The following is a 20,779-nucleotide window of genomic DNA, read 5'->3' on the forward strand; positions in this document are numbered from 1 at the left end:
GTTGGGTAGTGAGATGCAAGGAACCTGCCAGCTCTCAGCTGTGCTGCAACCATGCCAGCCAGGGATTTTACCCAGAGCATGTTGGGTGACAAGGCAGCTCCTTGTGGCTGGTTATTCAGGGCTGATAACATGAAGCTGTTTACAGGTACTGAACACTTTCAAAGCCAGCTCCTGCTTAGGGCATGGCTAATGACCCCTCATCCCGAGCAGGCTGTGAGTGACAGCAGGTACTGAGCACATTTCTGAAGCCCATAGGGCAAAGCATGGAAATCTCTGCTGAGCATCTGGGTAAGGACTAAATGCAAACATTTGTGGAGGCTTAGCAGGTCCTGTTCCTGAGCATCTGATTCTTTGTTTAAGATCTGTATGCCAAGTTGTCACGTGTAAGGTCTCAGGTTCCAGTAGCTTATTGGGAAAAAGGTGCTGAGGAAAGGTTGCTCATAAAGTTGCTTTCTTCAAGTTAAGAAGGAAAGGTACAAGAGCTGGGCTTTCAGTGGGGTTGGTTGCTAAGACTTTGGCAAGTGCAGGCAAGCTGAGATTATGTTATCATTTCACACAGTGTGGTGAATGTTTTAGACTTAAATTGTAGAGATCATTATCTGCAAGCTGAAAATACTTGTTGATATGCCCTCACTGAATGGACATGTCTGCACTGAAGTACAAAACAACCCTCCTGGGATGTATTATCTCCAGCTTTGAAGGTGAACGAAAAGGTGAATAATCTATTGGACTAGCAGTAGTTTGGAAACCATGATACATATAGTTTATGGGAAATAAATAGTGAGTTTCTATGTGTGCAGTGACCTTGGGCAGTTAAGCAATTCAGTGTGATTCATATTGTTATGGAGAATTTCTTAGTTTTTTGAGGAAATCAGGTGTGGACATCTGCCATCCAGTAAAGGAACAGGAAACATACACAACTGGTGTTAATAAGTTTCACCCACTTGTGTTTGAGAAAGTCTGTTTGGCAGAACTTGCAGAAGTCCAAAGCAGGCAGCTTTCTGAGGTCTCTGTGAAGCTGGGTCATGCACCACATTGATGCTGGACTAGCATGAGCAAGCTTGCACTCAGCACAAGAGAGTAGATGCAGAAATGTGAATCCAGGTGCCATTCCCCTCTCCACATAGCAAAGGGACTTCTTTGGACTGGGGAAAAAAGAAATTGAACTCCATCTTCAGTGTCAGTTTGAATCCTATCTTTGTTTCCTGCCATTTTGCTGTTGGATTCCGTAGCATGCCGTGTGATTTTACTGGGCTCGTGCAATGTACATACTCCAACTTAAAAATCTGTATGTTCCCATCTGTACCCTGAGGATATTTCAAAAGGGGGGATTCAGAAACTGGGGAAGAAAGGTTTCATGAATTTTGCAAACTTTTTCCTTTAAGTGCTTTTTTTCCACTTGAGTGACGCTTGCGAATTACTTACACCATCCGCTATAATTTAATGCGTTACACAATAAAGAGTATCTGCTGTTCTTTGTGTATTTCAATACCAATGCTTTCCTTATCTATTTTTCCCAGCTTGCCATTTCGTGCAGTAGAGGTTCTGTCATGTGATATTACTCTGCACAGAGGGAAGTTGGAGAGCCCTGCATGCTGCTTTACTCCACTGGTAAGCAGTCAGAAGATTTACTTTGGTCATAAATGCAGTTTCACAATGTGTGCCTCTCCTCTCTCTTGCGTGTTCAACATGGCATTTCAACAACTGAAAATTCAGTAGTTGTCAGCTGAATCAGAATTCAAATTAATAGCTTGTGAATTTGTTTGGGATGTTTTCAGCCCCAATATTGATTTGTAGGCATTTCAAACTACACTCATTTGTAAATGCAGGTGTGCAGTTTTTGTGAACATCAGGGAGGACATCATTTGCATGCTGAACAAAGCATAAATTGTATTTCTTGTCTTCTAGATTTTATTGTCTTCACACAGCTTGGTGTAGTATTTTTCACACTCTTTGAGACCTCTGCAAAATTAGGAACTGTTGCTGCATAAGTATTCATGTTTTATACTGCTGTATATGTATTATCAAAACATCCAAACTGTTGAATTACAGACCATACCTGCATACATCAGTTACCTAATTCCTAGCCCTGTGGCTCTGTACCTGTTTTGCTATTCTTCTGAAATACTTTGCAAGGGGAAAGTAAAGTAAGGAATATCTCAGGGTAGACTCAGGGCACAGAGTAGAGTCATTGATAAGAGATTAAGAGTTTTATTTTGATTCACCCTTTATCTTTGCCTTCACTTGGCAGTTCATTCCACCTTCATATAGTTAACTAAAACAGCTTTCTGTCTGTATTGGGAAAGAAGTCTAGATTTACAATTTTTAAGTGGTATAAGTAATATAAGAAAAATCCATTTATGTCCCTGCAAAACTTGAGCAATTAAATTTTCCTTCCACCTTCTCCCCCTATATTTTTCCAGTGTCTTTAAATTCAGATATAGTTTTGGGCCCCTTTCCAGAAGCTGGACTTCTCAGTAATGGGTGTGATTTGTCTCATGTGAGAATCCTGAATAAAATTACCAATAACATACTTACATTCAATTAAATGTTTCAACATCCACATCATTTAGTCACTCAGTAGGGAAATGCTCTCTGTTCAAGGAATGGTGATCAATATATGCTCACTAGTAACATGTCTGAAAATATCAAAACACTGTAAGGAGCAGGGTGATGGAGATGGCTTTGTCTTAGTAAATTGTAGTCTGAAAGCTTCCCTTAGCCCTAATTAATTCCTGTGCCTGCCGTTCAAAGGCAAACTGTGCAGTGCTTTAGTTGGTACTGACTCAGTGTCAGAAATCATGAAGAGCCTCTTCCTTGGGAGGGATGCAATCAGAGAATGAGCAGGAAACATCCCATTGAGATAACGTTGAGAAAAAAAGTTACATTGAGAGAAAAAGGACAACAGTGAGGTCCAGAGGTGACCTAGATGGGTGTTTTCACCTCTTGAAATGTCATACTCTGACACAGGCAGGGATTCACAGGGTAAAAACAAGCAACTCAAACAGCCTGTTCACAGAAATGGAGTTTCAGATCTGTACATGCCTATCAAGGAGATGTGAAAGGTGACCTGTGATTCTGACAAGTTGTTCTGTGCAGGCAAACACTGGGCTTTGGCTGTGGAGAAGTTGTGAGTGCCAGGGGAGCCCAGTCTGCTGGGCATTCAGAGCTTCACTTGAGCCCCTTCACCCTGCAGAAGGGCAGGCAGGTGGGAAAATGGGGAAATCTCTCATCTGTGTTTGCTGAAGGCAGCATGAGAGAGGTGACAGCAGCCTCTGTCCAGAGTCTTTGACCAGTCTGACCCATTCATGCTGCATGTAGGCAGCCTTTTGGCCAGTCCTGAGAGGTAAAAGATGAAGTTTTTTGTGCTTTTCCTTTCGATTTGGAGGTCAGGCTGCACTTGCATTTGAACACTGGATATATTTGAGTTGAAACATGGGTATAGGCCAGCCTATGAAATACCAGATAGACACTGGCCAGTGTCTGCCATGTTAATTATTTGATTAATGCCTACTTCTTTCCCTAATAAATTAGCCTCCTGCCTCCCAGTGAGCAGGTAAGGTGTGAACATAAAGTTGCTTTTATGGCTGCAATAAAATTACTAAGATGACAAATGTTGGTGAGGATCTGTCAGAGTTCACAAAAGAGACAGAAACAACCAACCTGATTTTCTCAGCTGTGAATACTCAAGTCAGACAAGTGTATAATACATCCAGCTCTCTTTAACATGAATGTGCATCCTCCATGCTGGGACTACACTCCAGGAATTTGAAGTTTAGCCAGTAGCTGCTGTATTTCTGATTGTCTAGCACTGGCTAAAGAGGAGCTCAGTAGCAAAAGGATGAATTAGAATTTTTGCCCTGGGAAAGAAACAGAGAAAACAAAAATATAACCAGATCAGTAGAAAGCTTTTTGGAATAAGTATTATTTCATTAAGGAAAGATCTAAAAATATCAGATATGGATATCTTTTTCTGTACAAACTGAAGTGTGACCTGAGAAACAGTGCAGTTTTGTAAAAATTTGGTAAACTAGACATGTATAGAAATGACTTGAAACAAATTGGTGGATGGAAAACTAAGCATGTGGAGAAATCAAACACAGCACAAGATTTAAGCACCCTATATGATAAATATTACTACTGCAGAATGAAGCAGACTTTGAAGATGTCTTTGGTGTTTTATAAAATGTCCAACTATAAAATCTCTAAGAAGATAAACAGTTTCTCCATCTGCCCTCCCTTCACTTTCCTCTTTTCTTTCCCTACAACTGAGTGGCACTTTCTCTGGGGGAAGAGCCTGGATTTAGACACATTAATTGAGGGTTACATGGTTTGCTCCACTTGCCATTTCAGGCGGCTGCATTAACATCCCACCTGGCAGTGTTGTTTACAAGCAGTTTTGCAACCTTTCCATTCTGCTGCCTTATTTTTGTTAGGCACAGTGTAATAATGCCATATGACATTTTGAGTCTGAATTGATATTCTCTGTGGTACCTCCTCAGGCCTGTTATGCTTTGGGTGTTTGCATTGCTGTGCAGACACCCACGCACAGTGTGGTTATTTTCATTTGTGACTGAATGCAAGCTGTACGCCGGATGTCACAGGAATATCTTTAGAGCTTCCATTGATCTCTTAACTAAAAATAATCATTAGAGCTGCAAAACAAATAGTGGATCAAAACTGTGGGAACGTGGCCCAGAAGGTGCTGCTCGCTTTTCCTTCTGAAATGTGTGATGTGCAGGCTGAAGGTGTAATATATAAATGGCTGAAAGGTTTTTTACCAAGAAATCAAGACAGGATACCATTAGGCAAGAACTGATTGGGGAAAATTAGCTTAATGTAGTTTGTTCTTTAAAAGAAAAGGGTAAGAAAAAGGTATAGGCAGCCATGGGAAGTTGGTTGGCTTGTGGCAGTCCTCAGCGCTCTCTAAATCCCCTGCTGCAGCTTTGACTAAACACAGGGGTTTGCTTTTCAATGCTGTTGTTTTGCAGCAATTGCAGTTTGCCTCTTCCACTCCAGAGATGGCTGCATCCCATGTAAAGAGTTTGAGGGATTTATAGACATGTCCCATGTTCTGTGGGAATTACATGTAAAACTTGTTCTTAGGCAGTTGAGTAGTAACTGCAGGTACTGGTGAGCAAGGCATGGTTTGGAAGCAGAGAAGTAAATGAGATATCGAGATGAGTTAGTTATTTGCTGGGAGAAACATGGGCTTGGGATGAGAGTTATTTGAATTTTTTAATCAAAATTATATTGGATTGCAGCATCCAGGTCGCAACACCCTGAGTCCCTGCACTCCTTGGTTTTACTTAGAAGAAAGGAAAATAAGCAAGATCTAGTCAAATATGAATGCTGTTTTTGTGGGAAGAAAGGTGATCCAATGCTTCCCTGAAAATTCTGGTTCACCTCTTTTCCTTACACAGCTTCCCTGGGTGTAATCCTGGGCAAGTCACAGGGGGCATGTCTGTGCCCACAGTGGGGATGGAGCTGTCTCTTGCACTGCTCCTCAGCATGTAGTCAAACCCTGCTGAGAGTCTGATTTCATAAAGAGCCCAACTTGAACCCAGCCAGACTCATGTCTGTGAGCACGAGCTGTCATAGCTGCACATTGCCACAGAGGATGAGGTTAGGTCAGTGGCAGCTCAGGGAGTCAGCTCTTGTGCTGCTTCAAACAATCCACTCCGTCCTTAATGTCTCTCTGCTTTAGTCTCCCTCTGCAAAATAATAAATTTCACTTCTTCCAGGAGGTCTGGATAAATGCATTGACAGGATATGGTGCAGGTAGCCACTTCAGTACTGCAGTTCAATTATTTATATATCGAAGGGTTTTAGATGTAGGCGATTGCTCGCTGAAACTTGTCCTTACAGAGCCAGGAATGCTTTTAGGTTCTCCCTAGCAGAAGATCTGGTGTTCCTTGGAAACTGGTGGTTTATGTGTTTTAGATAATTGTTCACAATGATTCCTGCCCAGAAGAAATACGTGGGACATGCTGCTCCTTATCTGGCAGCAGTGTGTGGGGAGCACACGGTCCTTGGCCCTGCCAGCTCCGTGCTGCAGCCAAGCCCTTTCTGCGGCAGTGGTGTGGCTGCTAATGCTGATAGTGGTGTATCAGTAGCACTGCTCTGTCTTTGAAAAGTGGGGGAAATGTCGATTCTGGAGTTCATTCCATCATATAATAATTGTTTTGAGATAATTATTGAATGTGCACAAGAGCAGCCTTTTTTTTCCCCCCACAAATGAACTGCGGTTGGTGTCGTGCTATTTTGGTTTTGTTTTCTGCTTAACATTCCACTGTAAGTGCAGCTCCTCTGAGGCTTGAAGTGAGACAAAACTGAACCAAAGTGACTTTGTTTTCTCTGTGTAAGAGGATGGACACTGAGTGATAATGACACATTTTGCATGTGAGCAGCAGGTGCGAGACCAAGTGTCTACTGCGGATTAAAGTAAATATGGGGTTTTTTCTATATTTAACTGATATGTGACAAAGAAATAATGTTTTAAATGTCACTTTCCATGGGTTTTTTTGTGTGTCTGTAATTATACATTCTAATGTGCCAAGTAGCTACTCACTGAAGTTCAAATTTACATAGTAAAGTTGTGCATAACAAGGCAAACAAGATACAGTCTAGCATTCATCTCCATGCATCTGTGCTGCCTCCACCCAGCAGTTACACTACCAACAAATGAATGTTTTCTGCTTTCTTGAGTTCACATAAATAGCTGTAAATTCCTATAATTAACTATGATAAGTCACTCCCCACTATTAAAACAAAGACGTGTTTGTTTATCGGTCGTACTTGCATCCACCACTCTTAACATTACAGTGTCGACTGATGTTTTTTCACTGTGTTAAACAAAGCAGAAATATTCCTGTTGGGCAATGCCAGAGTCCCAGGAGCAGCCTCAAAAGCACAAGCACCAGGCTGTCGCCTGCTGAATGCTCCATTTCTCTGCTGAAGGCTGCTTCTTTTCCCTGCCCCTTTCTGCTCCAAAGACAGGGGTGTTTAGGTGGGGAGTTGGGGCTTTGGGGAGCAAAGCATGGCTTGGAAACAGGGAAGTAAATGCAACTGAGATATTGAGTTAGTACTTATGGGGCCTAAAAGTAAAGCATGTCCTAAGAACTCTGAATTTCCATGTATGAGCACCATATTTAGTCATAGGCTGTTTGTAGCAGAGCTGCTCCCAACTTTGCTGCCTAAATTATTTTTCCTGATATTCAATTGGATTGTGATTTATCACAACCAGTTAGTGATATAAAAAATACTTGTAACTGTTTTCCTCATAAACCTGAATTGAGTTTTGGGTGGGATTTTAAGGGTGGTTTTTTGGGCTTTTTTTGTTTGGGTTTTTTAGGGGTTTTTGAGGCTAGGAACAAAAAACCTTGCCCCAGAAACTCAGTTTTCTTCCCAAGTCTATTTTTGCTTTTTAAGCCTACTCTCAGGGCCTAGTGGAAATTCTGCTTTGCTTAATTCTTACATACATAAGAATGTCTGCTGCATTTTGGGCTGTGCTCAGATTGCCTCTACTATGACAAGACTTTTTATGCATAGCTTTCAATGTCTCAAAAGCAATACATTTTAAGAGATGCTGACCACAGAATTAAATTAGGCACCCAAATTAGAACTTCCATGAGATACTAAAAAGGCAGAGGTAAGATGGCAGGAAATATAACAGTGACAGTTTTGTTTTGTCTAAATTTTCCATGAAGTATTTCATAAGTAATGTCAAATTGGAAAGCTGGTCACAGATCTCTCTCTGCATGGAAATAAGATCTTCTGTGGGCCACAGATTACACAGGAGTGGGTGAGCAGTAGTAGCAGGATGCTGGCAGTAGGAAAATGGGGTCATTCTGTGCTCTGGCATCTCTATACCATGTTCTTTCTATCATGTGGGCCTGTAAGTTGTATTATGAATAGAGTAAAAGATTTGCTCTCTAAAGACAACAGCTATAACTCAGAACTTTGTATCTGCTGCCTGGAAGAGGTTAATAGCTGACCATCTGAGATAGGAAGGGTACTCAGACAGTGCCTTGTGAAATTTGGGGTCACTGATGGTTTCGTGGTTGCTAATCATGAAAAAAAGTATGGAAAAATTTTCCTTTTAGCTGGTTTCTTTGGATAGTAAAAATAAGTCCTTCCCTTCACACTTTAAAGCAGACTATATGTAGCTGCTTCCTTTCTTATGGATTTTGTCATACATAATTACCATGCATGAACAGCACGGCACGTGGATTATACAGCAAATTCTGGTTTAGCCATGCAAACTCCCAGTGACACTGTGGGCTCTAACAGCTGGGAAGATGTGATTACAGACTTTCATGTTAATATTGGGTGCCTTAAAGACTGCTGAAGCTTGTTCCCAGGTCAGCAGAGCTAGCACAGACTAGCTAAGGCTTCACTAAAACAAAGAAATAGTGTAGAGGATTTTCTGTGGAAAATAGAGAAAAATAAACCCATCAAGTTTATTAAAATGCTGAAAGAGTTAATTCTTAAATCTTCACCCCAAACCAAGGCACAAGTCACTCCTAGATTGCTGGACTGTCCTTATTGCTTGTGAATAAGTTATTAGTGTGGTGTTTCCCTGATATTTACAGGCTCCAGAACTAGTTCTGGCCTCATTGTGTTTATACTGTGTGTAACATGTGGCAAGAGACATAACAGTTGTAGCATTTTGAATAAAGACAAAAGGAGAGAAGATGATTCCTTATTTCACACTGGGAACCTGAGGCACAGGCAGATATGGTGACTTGCCCCAGAAAGGCTCCATCCACCTGGAATTGCTGCTCCTCATGCTGGAAGGGTGTCTGGGGTACAGCTGCTTGTTGCTGAGCTTTTACATCCTGTAATGGGCAGAGCCAGTGTGTGGAGCTCAGCCCAGAGCTGACTAGTTGATTTTTAAATAGAGTTTATCTTCCTGAAATAAATTCAGTCTCCTCTCTCACTCTTCTCTAAGCAACATATTGATAGATCAATGGAATTTTTCAGCTCAAAACTCTGTCTTTGGATAAAAGCAGTCAAAGGGGTTGTTTAGAACTTCTGCCTTTTATTTTAAGTCCTGGTTTCGTATTCTTTCCAGGAGGGAGGATAGAAACACAATAGTTTGGGAACATGAGCTTTTTTCTCCTCCCAAGTCTAGGTTTGCCCTGGGCCCAGCCTATTTTGCATGAGCTCAGCACAGCTGTAAAAGGAAGAACTAAGAAAAAGCCCAACAAACAATACAGCATAGCAAAAACACACTTAAAATCTTACAACTCGGAATACCACAGAGCCTCATTTGTCTGTAATCCTGCTCTATTTAATGGAACCCCTTGCCTCCAATTCTCCTTGTATTTTTATTAATCTTTGTGATTCTCCCTAGTGATCTTGTTATAAAGACATCACATCACATGGCACAAGGACAATGCACATAAAAAGTTAAGAATGCATTTAACTACCAGCCATTGATTAGTGTTCTTGATGAGCCTAAATACTACCTGGGAAAGGCTTTCTATCAAATGCAATTGTCTGCAAATGCATTAAGCTTAATGAAAGTCAGGATTTGGGTATATATGAATATTTTTCCTAAGAGGAGGTGCCCTTGCCATGAGAATATGAGGACTTGCTATCCAGCCTCCTGCCCCAGTGGGAAGGGGTGGCAAATGGCAATGTGTGTGACCCCCCCAGAGCTCAGCCCCAATTCCCATTGCACTTAGTTTGCTATAAATCAGGAGAAATAGCACTGGTGTCAGTGAAATTAAACAGGTCCTGATAGTCCTTGTGATCTGCTGATGCAGAGGAGATGAAAGATATCTGTTGGTGAGGTCTGGGAAAATGTCCATCTGAGGGATCCAGCAGGAGATTTTGGGAAGGGAAAGCAGCCTGGTATTCTGCAGATCATTGAATTCAGCAGCTGAACCAGGAACAGAAGCTAAGTGGTAGTAAAAAGCTTCACCAGACCTTCCCAGGAGTTCAGGTGGGATGTGTGGAGTGTCAGATGCTCCATGCTAAGCACAGAGAGCACTGTGTGCTGAGAGAAGGATTTTGTCCCTCCCTTGGCCACTCTGTTGTGAGATAAGCTACATCCTTAGAGTGCGTATGAAACCCTAGTGCAGAGCAGGAACGTGCTGCAAACCTGATATTGCGCTGCCATGAGCAGGACCAAGGGCACAGAGCCAACCCCCTACTTGCAGTTCAGCCACTGCTTCTTCCCTGTCTTTAGAGACACGGTTCCAGAAGGACTCCAGAAGCTGCAGTGTGTGAATCCACTGTCACCCCTTCCTGGACTGTAGTGACGTCTTCAGCTTCCAAACTTGCTCTTCTCTGCTCTCCAGACTAATTTATGGTAGTTTGAATACTGGTTACCACATGTATTTTGTTTGGCACAATGTTTTCCAAAACCTTTCCATAAAACTAAAAATATAACACACTGAATAAACTACTCCATTACTCAAAGAGAAGAACTTATTACTGAGACTCAGGAAAGTATATTGAGAGGTATTAATTTTAACTTCAGCTTCTGTCATAAAATTCTGAAAAACAAAAAAATCTGGAACATGCAATTAAAATAATTGCAGGTGTGTGGATGCCTGCCCCCAAGCAAAGAATTTAATAATACATTAAACCCTTATTTTTGATTCTAGCAAAATATACAATTATAGCCATACAAGCTGCCATTGCATCACTTCTTGGCTTCATGGAGGAAACTTCACCTACTGCTATTTCTACTACATGCCAAGATATTATTACAATTCTTACTTACTTTAACAGGGCAATGTGCTGTCCAGTACACTGAACTGAAAATGACACACACTTTCCTAGTAAGATGGTATTTACTACTGATTTATCTTGCCCTAGAGAGTTCTGGTTAGCATTCCAGTGATAATTGACCCTGCTTTATTTAACTCTTTCAGAAGTGCATCTTTCTTTCCAGCAGTGCCTTGATACTAGAAGGCACTGAAGTGCTAGTTCAGGCAATAAATTTGCAAATGACTGATTCACACTATATTCATCATTTTCAAGATTTATAAGAAAAAATAGAAGTCTCGGGATATGATTAATTAGCTCATTAAAGTAGCAGAGAATGTTCAGATCTAGATTAGGGAGGAATTGTCATCTGAGCTTTCTTAGTGCCTTTGTCATACTGCAAGCTTACAATCAGTGAGTATTTCAAACTAATGCTCTTGCAGAAGGATGCTAACAGGCATCCTTCAAACTGCACCTCTTCCGGTGAAAACTGTTACCACTGCCTACACCAGAAGAGGGATAGTTTGTTCATATCCTGCAGATGCAGTGCAAATGAGCAGTCTTGTACTGTTCTCATCCATGGAAGGTTCTTCTGCCATTTCACCAAGATCCCTGTTTGCCCTAAAGCCTTTTAGATTGCATCGGGGTAATGAAAGGCAGCACCTCTGCCTACAAACTGTGCTTTGCCAGGAAGACTTGAATCCCTTAAAATGCAATTTGAAATATTCCTATTTCAAAGACATGAGTTGAAAAGATCTTCCAAACCAATAACAGTCTTGTGATAGTAACTCAGTATTCTTGGTCTTTATTGTAGAACTGGTTTGGGGCATTTACTACAGAGATGGGACAATGTGCATCCCCTGCTCTCACCTAAAGGATGTTAGGAAGATGAAACAGAAAAATGTATCATTGATTTGTGGCATAAAAAAACCTTTATTGTTGAATTGTTTTTTGGGATATGACAGTTCTTAGTGTGGTTCTTTCTCTGATCTTCTTTTTTACAAGAACTGTACAGCCACTTCTGAACATTTGAGTGACCTAGAGGCAATGCCACAAGTGAAGTTGCACCCTCAGAGCCTCCATCTATAATTCTGCCATCACAAGTGGACATGTGTAGGGCTCAGAACAACCCTAAGAGTCTTTTTTAGTTGACTTAGTCTGAAGGGAAGGAGTACATATAAGGCTTGATCTGCAAATGTGTGTGAATACAGTTAGCTGTGCACACCTTCACCTCTAGTGCAGTTATCTGTGTGAGGGTTAGTAACTCACTCTTCCCCTGGATTGGGGCTGAGGAGTGCCCCAGAGCCCAGTGGGTGCTCAGGCCAGGCACCAGCACCTGGCATCCAGGAGTGCCCATCCCTGGAGTGCAGATCCTGTCCTCTGCCCCAGCCACTCTCCCCCACTTTCCTCAAAATACTTTGGTATCTCCTTCTTCTGGCACACAACAAATCACGTCCACATCCTTCTTTAACTTGTCTTATTGCCACTGCTCCTTGCTAGGTTTTGGAAACACTGACTTCTGAATTAGAGTATTGATTCCTTTAGAAATGGCCCTGGTAAAGGGTGATGCTTCTGTCACAATTGTCTCTGGTTTGCATGCTGGTAGATCCAGGCATGAGTGTGATTTTATTCCTGCTGTGCCCTCCAACACCTGGAACTACATCTGGATGAGTTTGAAACAGCTGCACTAAAGACTTAGAGGACTTTACTCTTTATATGACTGTGTTGGTCCCAGGCCCTTAAACACTGCAGAAGTCAAGGTCTTGGCTCCCAACAGAAGGATTAGACATATGACTTTTGAATGTAGAATATTTATACATTGGCCACTTTTTTCAAAGGTCTAATATCATCCCATTCTTTGGAGACCGTGGAGCATTGAGTGAAATCTAAAAATTGCAGATATCTCAGCCAAGTTATTTTCTGCTCAGTGCTGTTGACATACAGAACTGTGAAGTGTTGCTTTGCCAGAGAGGAACAGGAGGTGAATGAGACCTGGAAGACACTTGTGATTATCCTATGGCTCTGCTATTGCCCCAAGGAACATGATTCCACTTCCCTCAGCAATGCCCTTCTTCATCACACTGTGCTTACTTGGCTAATCCCAGAAGTGGCAGACATAAATACCTGTAATTAACACTGACAGTTAATGCTTGTGATGTGACAAATGATTCCTTCTGCCTCCCTCTTGAAGCAATCCAGTAATTATCCTGATCCCTATTTTGTGTAATCACAGATGTGCCACTCATTTGCCCTCCTAACCAAAAGCAACCTTCAGCAGTGGTAATGCACACAGGGTTGCATCCGCGCTCGGATCCCCCAGCTGCCAACTTACAGGTTCTGTGTGGTAGCACTGCTGTGCTGGTATTTAAAACACAAAACCATGGTTTGAGGGATGGGACAAAGCAAGGGCAGAGCCTCCATGCAGGTTTGCTGCTGTCCTTAGCGATGACAGCAATTACTGGCACAAGAAACTGCCATGAGGGGTCCCTAGCTGACTGGGCTGCTCCTTCCCATCCATTCCCACCCCAATTTCCTGACTCATTGCCATCAATGTGCCCACACTGCAGCCTTCATCATCAAAATGGTGCTGCTTGATAATTGCCCTTGTCTGAAGAGGAGGGAGCAGGAACAGACACCAGCTCTGCCACTGAACCTGACACATCTTGCAGCTACACCCACAGTTCTGCTTCTCTCATCCTCACTGAACTTTCAGGAGGAGGTGGGTCAGGCAGGGAAGGGTTAATGTGGAAAGGCAGAGCAGCATGGCTCCCAGGAGCTCAGCAGAGGTGACAGGGTAGCTTGCTGCACTTCCTTCAAATATTGGCGAGATGGACTTTTTAAATGCAGGTTATGTAATGTGTTTGGGGACTATTTAAAGTAAATGTTATTGACAGCCATTACATCTGGTAGTATTAGTAAGCATTTAGGGAATTTTTTTAAAGGTGAAGTATTGACAGGAAGGGCTGTAACAGCTACTTCTGGGCCATTACAATTTATCTTCTAAATCAGTCTGGGTTTATGGTTCACTGACATGTTTCACCCTATTACCTGCTAAAGGGTGGTTAATGACAATGTGTGGCTGCACATGATACTGGAGCATGTGTGACACAGCACATCTAGGATGCAAAGGCCTGGCAGGGAAGTGCTCCTCTGAGGGAAGCTGTTCGCAGCAGATCTGTGCAGGGCTGCGTCTTAATAGCTACATAATAGAATAGAACATTGAATTTCACCTCTCACAGTGATGTCTTAACTTGAAAATGGGTCAAATTATGATGGATCTTGTGTTTAGGACAAACTTGGGTATTACAAAGTTCCATACAGTGCATGGAGGCAAGAGCTGCTGTGAGTGGCCCAGCCTTGCTGACTGGGGGAAGCACAGGCTGGCACTGCCTGTTGCTGTGAGATGCAGAGCTTTCTCTCAAGGGCAGTCCTTTCAATTCAGCCCTAGATTAGTCATGAATAGAGGTCATTTTAGGGTTATTTGAGTGTGTGGGTAAAAGCAGTTGGTTACAAACAGTGAAGTCTCAAATAGCATTCACCTCGACAGGAGTCCTTATGTATAGCCTTGTTGGAAATGTTTTTGGAAGGAAGAGAAAATAAGGACACAGCACTACCCAAAATAACTTTGGTCTGTAAATAATCTAAGCTTGGTGTCTTGATTTTTGCTAGTCATATTCTCCTCACCAATACCATTCTCAGATATTTTCTTCTTTTGCATTTTTTGTTATTGAAATTAAAAGCAATTCGTATACACCTGAATTAATACCTTTTCTATTTCCTCCTGAAAGGTATTTTCTTCTTCTTCTTCTTTTTCCATACATCTGCTTAGAACTGGGATTTTCTTCTTCTTTCCCAATTTCAAAAATCTCCAGAAGCAAAAGAGATGTGGATTCACTTGCCCATAGAGAAGCCTCACCTTTCCAACATGAACATCATAGACTTTTCCACACATATGGTTGGCCCAGGTGTTTACAACAGTGAGATTTTGCCATGAAAACATTTAATTACCAAGGTACAGATGTGCCTTGCCATCTCTTTTAACTTCTGACCACCAGTTCTGGACACTTCTTCTGGAGGCTGGCAGCAAGGAGGCTGATTTATGTCTAGTTATGTCTCTTGCTCTTTCAGCATTGAGCTACTTTTTCGCAGCCACCTTTTAAATTGCCAGATATCTCTCTTTAATCCTGCCCTTGCCCTCCATTCCTGTAGCTTGGTGGAGTTGTTTTCCTTGGGAAGCCAGCCTGCTGTTGGGATGCAGGGCTGCTTTGGGCCCCGTTGTCTCCTCCTCCTGTTTGCCCTTGGTTTTCCACGGCGCAGCCAGAGCCGTGCTGTCCCTCAGTTAACATTTACACTGCAGTCAGCATCCTGTGCCCTGGTCTATTTTCTGCAGACATGTAAATAGAAGCCTTTTGTAAACTTCATTTAATGATAGTGCTGTATTATGTGTTGTCTAAGACAGTGTCAAGGGATCCTGTTTTCTTTTAACTTCACCATTTGGGTAAGGTATAATCTACAGTACATCAACACAACACATCTCTCTATTGAGTGTTGAGGTGAGATACAAAGCTTTCAAAGCAGGCAGATTCTTTTACTGTTTCTTGGTTTCCTCAAGCACTTTGTACATGAAAGATTGTTTCCTTATCTCTTGGAAAAGCTTTTGGATGAAATTAACCCCAGTGTAGAGGGTCAGCCTAACGGCCTCTATACTACTTAAGTCCTACTTAGACCTTATTCTCAGAGCTTAAATTGGATTTGTATGGGGCACAAGGTGCATTTCCCCTCTGTGAATAGGTAAAAATGAAAGATAAAATAATTTATACTTAGTAATGATTTCAGTTCTTGGCTGGCTCTATTTTACATGACTTTGTGGTGAGGGAATTCTTAAGAAACAAGTCACTAACTGCATACAGCTTTGAGAAGCTCTCCAGCAAGCCTGGGGAAACTGGGCCTGCCTGAAGAGGAGCTGGTCACCCCTGCTGCTGTGCTTGGTGCCACAGAAGCCCTTGTGTTATCAGGTGCTGATAGCAAACAGGGAGCAGTGGGAAGAGGATGTGCCACCCAAGGCACTGAGCCCATGCAGCTTGTCCAGGGAGTGCAGCCTTCACCCCTCATGCCTCACTTGGCTTCCTTGGGCGTCACACACCCTGGGGCAAGTTGACAAAATCCTCCATTTCTGGCAAAATTCAGGGAAGCAACTGCAGCTGCTCTCTGAGCACTTCTCAAGGAGAAATATTGGTGGCCTCTCACACTGTCCTTTTCCTTTCAAGTCCTATTGAATTATACCACTTGTATGCCCAACTAGAAGAAATTTAGAAGAAATCTTTTGGGAACTATTATCAATCTGCAATAAGTGTTTTTAGTACTGCAGGAATAGTCTCAAACTATAGTCTCTTCCTTCTTGAGAAGTCTAGGTAGGGTTATTCAATTTTTGATGTCAGGGAAAAACAAATCCAAAAACTACCCTAATGTGAGTCTGTGGACATCACTGGTTACACACAGGTATATATGGGGGAATCATGTCCCAGATGAGCACCAGAGGGACTCAATAAGGCATTTCTCCATCTTGGCTTTGTCCACCCAGTGCTACAGACTGTTGGGGCAGGTTGCCTGACAGCTGCCCATGCTGTCTGTACATTTCAGCTAAGAATATGGTCCTTCTGTTACCAATTAGGTCAGCCTGGCACTGGTCAAGTCAGGCACTTGTCTAAATTCAGGTTGTCATTTTGGACATTTATAAATGGAAACAAAGCTGTGTTTCTCCGTCATGCATCTAAATAAGTTCAAAACCAATGCTAAATCCATTTTAAGCATTGAGTCCACCCAGTAATCTTATTTCTCTTTTTGGTAAATTATCTTTCTATTATAATGTGTGACCTCAGGAGCTTCAATGACAGTAAATCACTTTCTCTCCCACCTTAGAATGTGTGAAGCTAACTTGGCTTGACCATCTAGTTCAGGAAGTTCATTTGAATGTACTCTTACAGTAGAGGTTGGATGAGGAATGATTCCACACTGTAAGCAGTGTGAGTTATGTCTCCATATATCTGGGCTTCAGTTCAATTATCAGCTATGGAATTAGGGGCCTCATCTCTGAAAGGATTCATGGGCCTCCCCAGACCATGATGCTATGTGCCTTTTCAAATGATCTCTGTCTCAGTGTGGTAAAGAATTTTTAAGATCAAATTCCAATACTAATTTTTTGGTGCAGGCAAATCCTTTTCTAAGAATTCAGAGTCCAAGCCTGAGTGCTTTATATGTCCCAAATAAAATCATAGAGATGGGCAGCTAGCACATCTGGGAGGGTACTCAACTCTTTGAAGGATCTAGTTCTTGGAATATCCTTCTGATTGTATCTAGAGTCTTTTGAGTCTCCTGCACTCAAGGTAGTGCACAAAAGCTCAGCTCGTAGGAGCAAGCAGGACAGGTTTGCAGAAGCAGCATCTAGCACTGATAAAATACAGAACCAGGTTAGGGAATGTTTGTTTTCTTTCTGTAATTCAGGTATTTGGGTGTCATTGCTGTCTCATCCACTCAGCTTATGAATGACACATAAGGGGTCTCTTTCCAGTAAATCACAGCAGCAGTTGCCATATGTACAAGCCTGCTCAGATACTGGTGGGAACCAAGCCATGGAGGAGTGGAGATCCACACTGACTAATTTGCTGGGAGTGAACCCCACCCTCAGCTGGAATCCCTGTTAATGTAATAATCATCCAACACTGGGAGTGTTAATGGCAAAAAAAAAAAAGCCCTGGGAGAACAAGCACTACAGGAGGAGGTGAAAGATGTGGGCAGATTAAAAAATAGAGCGCCAAATTCTTGGCTAGAGTAAATAAATAAAGCTCTTTTGAAGCTATTGGCGAGACACCAGGTAACCTGACCCAAAATTTGTACAGGTGGGTGAGCCCTTGCAGGACAAACTTCCATATGTTTGTCATTACTTTTAGATATCTCACAGCTGCTCAAGTCCTGCTCTTCTAGAACCTTCCTCCTCTGTTGTGCAGAAAAGGGAGTAAAGTGCAGAAGGGTTATTCTCTGAGATGGTGGCGTTGGTTGGGTGAGGAAGGTCCCATCTCGTTTTCCTTGTGGGTTTTTCTCAGCCAGGCCAGGTCAGTGGCACAGAGCAGAGCCCCCAGAGGGGCTGGGGGCAGAGCAGCTGCTGTGGGATGGGCAGGGGCACTCGGAGGACTCTGCTCCCTGCCCTGCAGCTGCTCAGGCAGGAGGAGCCCGTGCATAAGGCACTGTTTGAGAGTTGGCCTGGCATGCAAAGAAATGACTTTCAGTGCCTCCATCCACCTTGCAGCAGTCCTTAAAGCCCCTGAAAAGACTGTCCTCCAGTAATAAGAAGGAAAACAAGTGAACCACAAATCAATGCAATATTTGACTTGGTTTTGGGAGCTATTTCTCTGAAAATGTTTAAGGCTCTTATGAGTAACGTGGTGTTTAGCTTACTGCTAATGTAGCAACTCAAGAAAAATGTGTTTTGCTCTCTAACTTGCTTATTAGTCAATGGAAACTATAACCACAAACAGTACGACTCCATTTAACCACTGTATTAAATATTAAACCTGAAACTGTCATTACCAATTATTTTCAATAGGGCATAATGGTTTGAGGGTTAAGTAATATGGACTGGGAGCCAATGGATCAGTCTAATCAAATGAAAGTATTCCTAATGGGATAGTGCTGTATGGGAAGGTGCAGTGATGCTGAACCTTGGTTTCTAACACTGGGATGATTTGATGTCAAGCATTTTTCTGCTTTTTGTTCATTCATGGCTAACTTACTGTAATGCTGTTGATGAGGAAAGTGATTCAGGGAGGCAGAGAGACCAAAAGCCTGTAAACTTCTAGATTTAGCATGTATATCTTCTGACAGAACTGAAGGCCAGCATATCACCCCTTTCACTCTGCAAAATGCTTGAGCAAGATTAGAATTTCTCTACCTAAGGAGACATAATCAGATTGAAACAAATGCTCTGGTGCCTGTACTTAAGAGGAAAGGCTGAATGCCCTCTTTGAAGGTTGTAGATAAAAAGATGCTATTAATAGTTTGAGGTGCTCCTTTACAACAATTTATATTGGTAAATATTTGTGAAAAGAAACTTATATGTTTAGTAAAATCCTACCCAGATTAGAATAATCCAGTGCTGATGGTCAGACACTGCAGGCTGCATTTTTATGGCCAGATTAGCAATCTGCTAGGGAAGGTTTGCAAGTGTTCTGTATCAACAAGTGTAAATTAAAACATTTGGTGTCCAACTCTACCCATGGCAGCAGGAGGCCATGCAGAGACCTACACTCTGCTGCAAACCCTATGGCTCTGCCCTATTCCTGTGTCCTCCTAAAGCTCCTTGGCATGAGCTGAGGTCCTCATCCAATTCAGACAGAAATTAGCTTACATCTTGGGCCTGCCCCAGCTTTGTCTGCAGGCTGTTGGACCTTGGGTGCCTTGGTCATTCCCTGAGAGTTGCCAGGGTGGGCAGGGAGAGCCCTGCTGGGCTGGCTGGAGCAGCCAGAGCCTGCTGGGGACTGTCTGCAGCTCTGCATGCAGCAAATCTCTGTGGAACATGTTAGATTCTCATCTGCCTCTGCTAGTGCAACCAGGTTTTGTCAGAAGATTCCTGACCAGGGCCAGCCTTATTGTTCTCATGGTTCAGCTGAGGTCAGTAATGTATGTAATCTGTACCAGGGTGTGGATGCATCTGGCAAGTAATGGCAATACCCCAGCCTGTGAAGACTTCCCTCTGAATGACAGTGCTATAATTAAATCTCCAAATTCAGGACTCTGAGCCAGAATTGAAGTTTGGGAACTTCACAGAGGCCGGGGCCAGCTGTGAAGCTCATCTGGGGATGTGGATTGCAATTTCCCAAAGCCCTGGGGCAGTTTGGTTCTGGGGGAAGATGCTCAGGAGCTGTATAAAGAGATCGAGCAAAGATAGCAAGTTCTCTTTCACAGCACTAGTCTGAGTAAACAGGTTTGCAATAATCAGCTGTTGACAGATGGCAGCAAAACACCTGTGAGTGACTAAACTTTTCAGCCACTTAGTCAGAGCTCCAGGAAAAGTTGGTGCTGATTCTCAGAAATGAGAAGCATACCTTCTAATACATTCTGTATCTCTTGCAACTTTCTTCTTTAGCCACAATAAAATGCCTATGGATGAAGCTCATGGAAGTTCATCAAATTAATTTGGCTCTGGTTTATGCCTACTTTTAAAATATGTCAGATGTAACACTAATCCTGTGCAACCACTCTGTAATTAGTGTTTGGCTCAGCCCACTTTAGTAAATGCACCTGACTCAGCTATTTCACAGTTAGATATCATTATGCTTTGAAGCTGTATTTACCATCTGCAGCTGAAATATTTACCTAAAAGTATCCCATAGACAATAAGGCATTGGCCCCATTGTGTTGCTTGTGCTTTGTTTATGTAATGACCCAGATGCATACCCAAAAGACGACCATTTGCTTACAAGTGTTAGAGCCTCACACATTGTGGGATATGTTTCTTGACTTTCTGAAGGGATGGTTTTAAAGGACAACAAAGAGGAGTTCTTAATTGAACCTTTTGATAAATTACAGGCTCCATTACAGAGCCATTTTAAAATCAGGGTAGTGGAAGGGTTTTTCTCAATCGCATGAGAACAAGATGAAGGTAGGGTAGCCAAAATAATCATGATATGCCTCACAAAGGGATCTGTGTCAGAGCTTGGCTGACCTCCAGACTAGACCCTCTGGGCTAGTGCTGAATGTCAAGTGCAGATGCTAAGTTCAGACTTGTACTTTTGGTGGTGCACACAAACCCCACCATAAAGGGGACTCCAGGTCTGCTCCCCAAAGGACATCACAGGGCTTCACACCTGGTCTCTCCCACAGGCTGCCAGAAACCACTGCACAATCAGCACAGTGTCATCAGCCTTCAAGAGTTCATCCCCAGTATTTCAATATTTGCTTAAAGTTCTACCTTGTGGATTCCAATGGTGAGAAAGGTATCTCAATTTTCATGTAGAAAGAGTTTTCATTCTTATGGTTATGGAGAAGAGCCTGAAAAAGGAAC

The 20,779-nt window shown here is 42.4% G+C and overlaps 1 long non-coding RNA gene across 1 annotated transcript in view; it reads left to right on the top strand.

The window, feature by feature from the left end:
• Positions 1–1,535: 1,535 nt before the first annotated feature.
• The window catches only part of LOC128951157 (uncharacterized), a 101,740-nt gene continuing 82,496 nt past the window's right edge, over positions 1,536–20,779 (top strand). Inside the window, exon 1 of the long non-coding RNA XR_008484424.1 lies at positions 1,536–1,611. This is a non-coding gene — a long non-coding RNA (uncharacterized LOC128951157). The remainder of the gene's footprint in view (positions 1,612–20,779) is intronic.

The sequence above is a fragment of the Melozone crissalis genome, unplaced genomic scaffold (assembly GCF_028551555.1).
Source record: "Melozone crissalis strain CALT ecotype California unplaced genomic scaffold, PUWL_Pcris_2 ptg000007l_1, whole genome shotgun sequence".
Classification (NCBI taxonomy): Eukaryota; Metazoa; Chordata; class Aves; order Passeriformes; family Passerellidae; genus Melozone; species Melozone crissalis.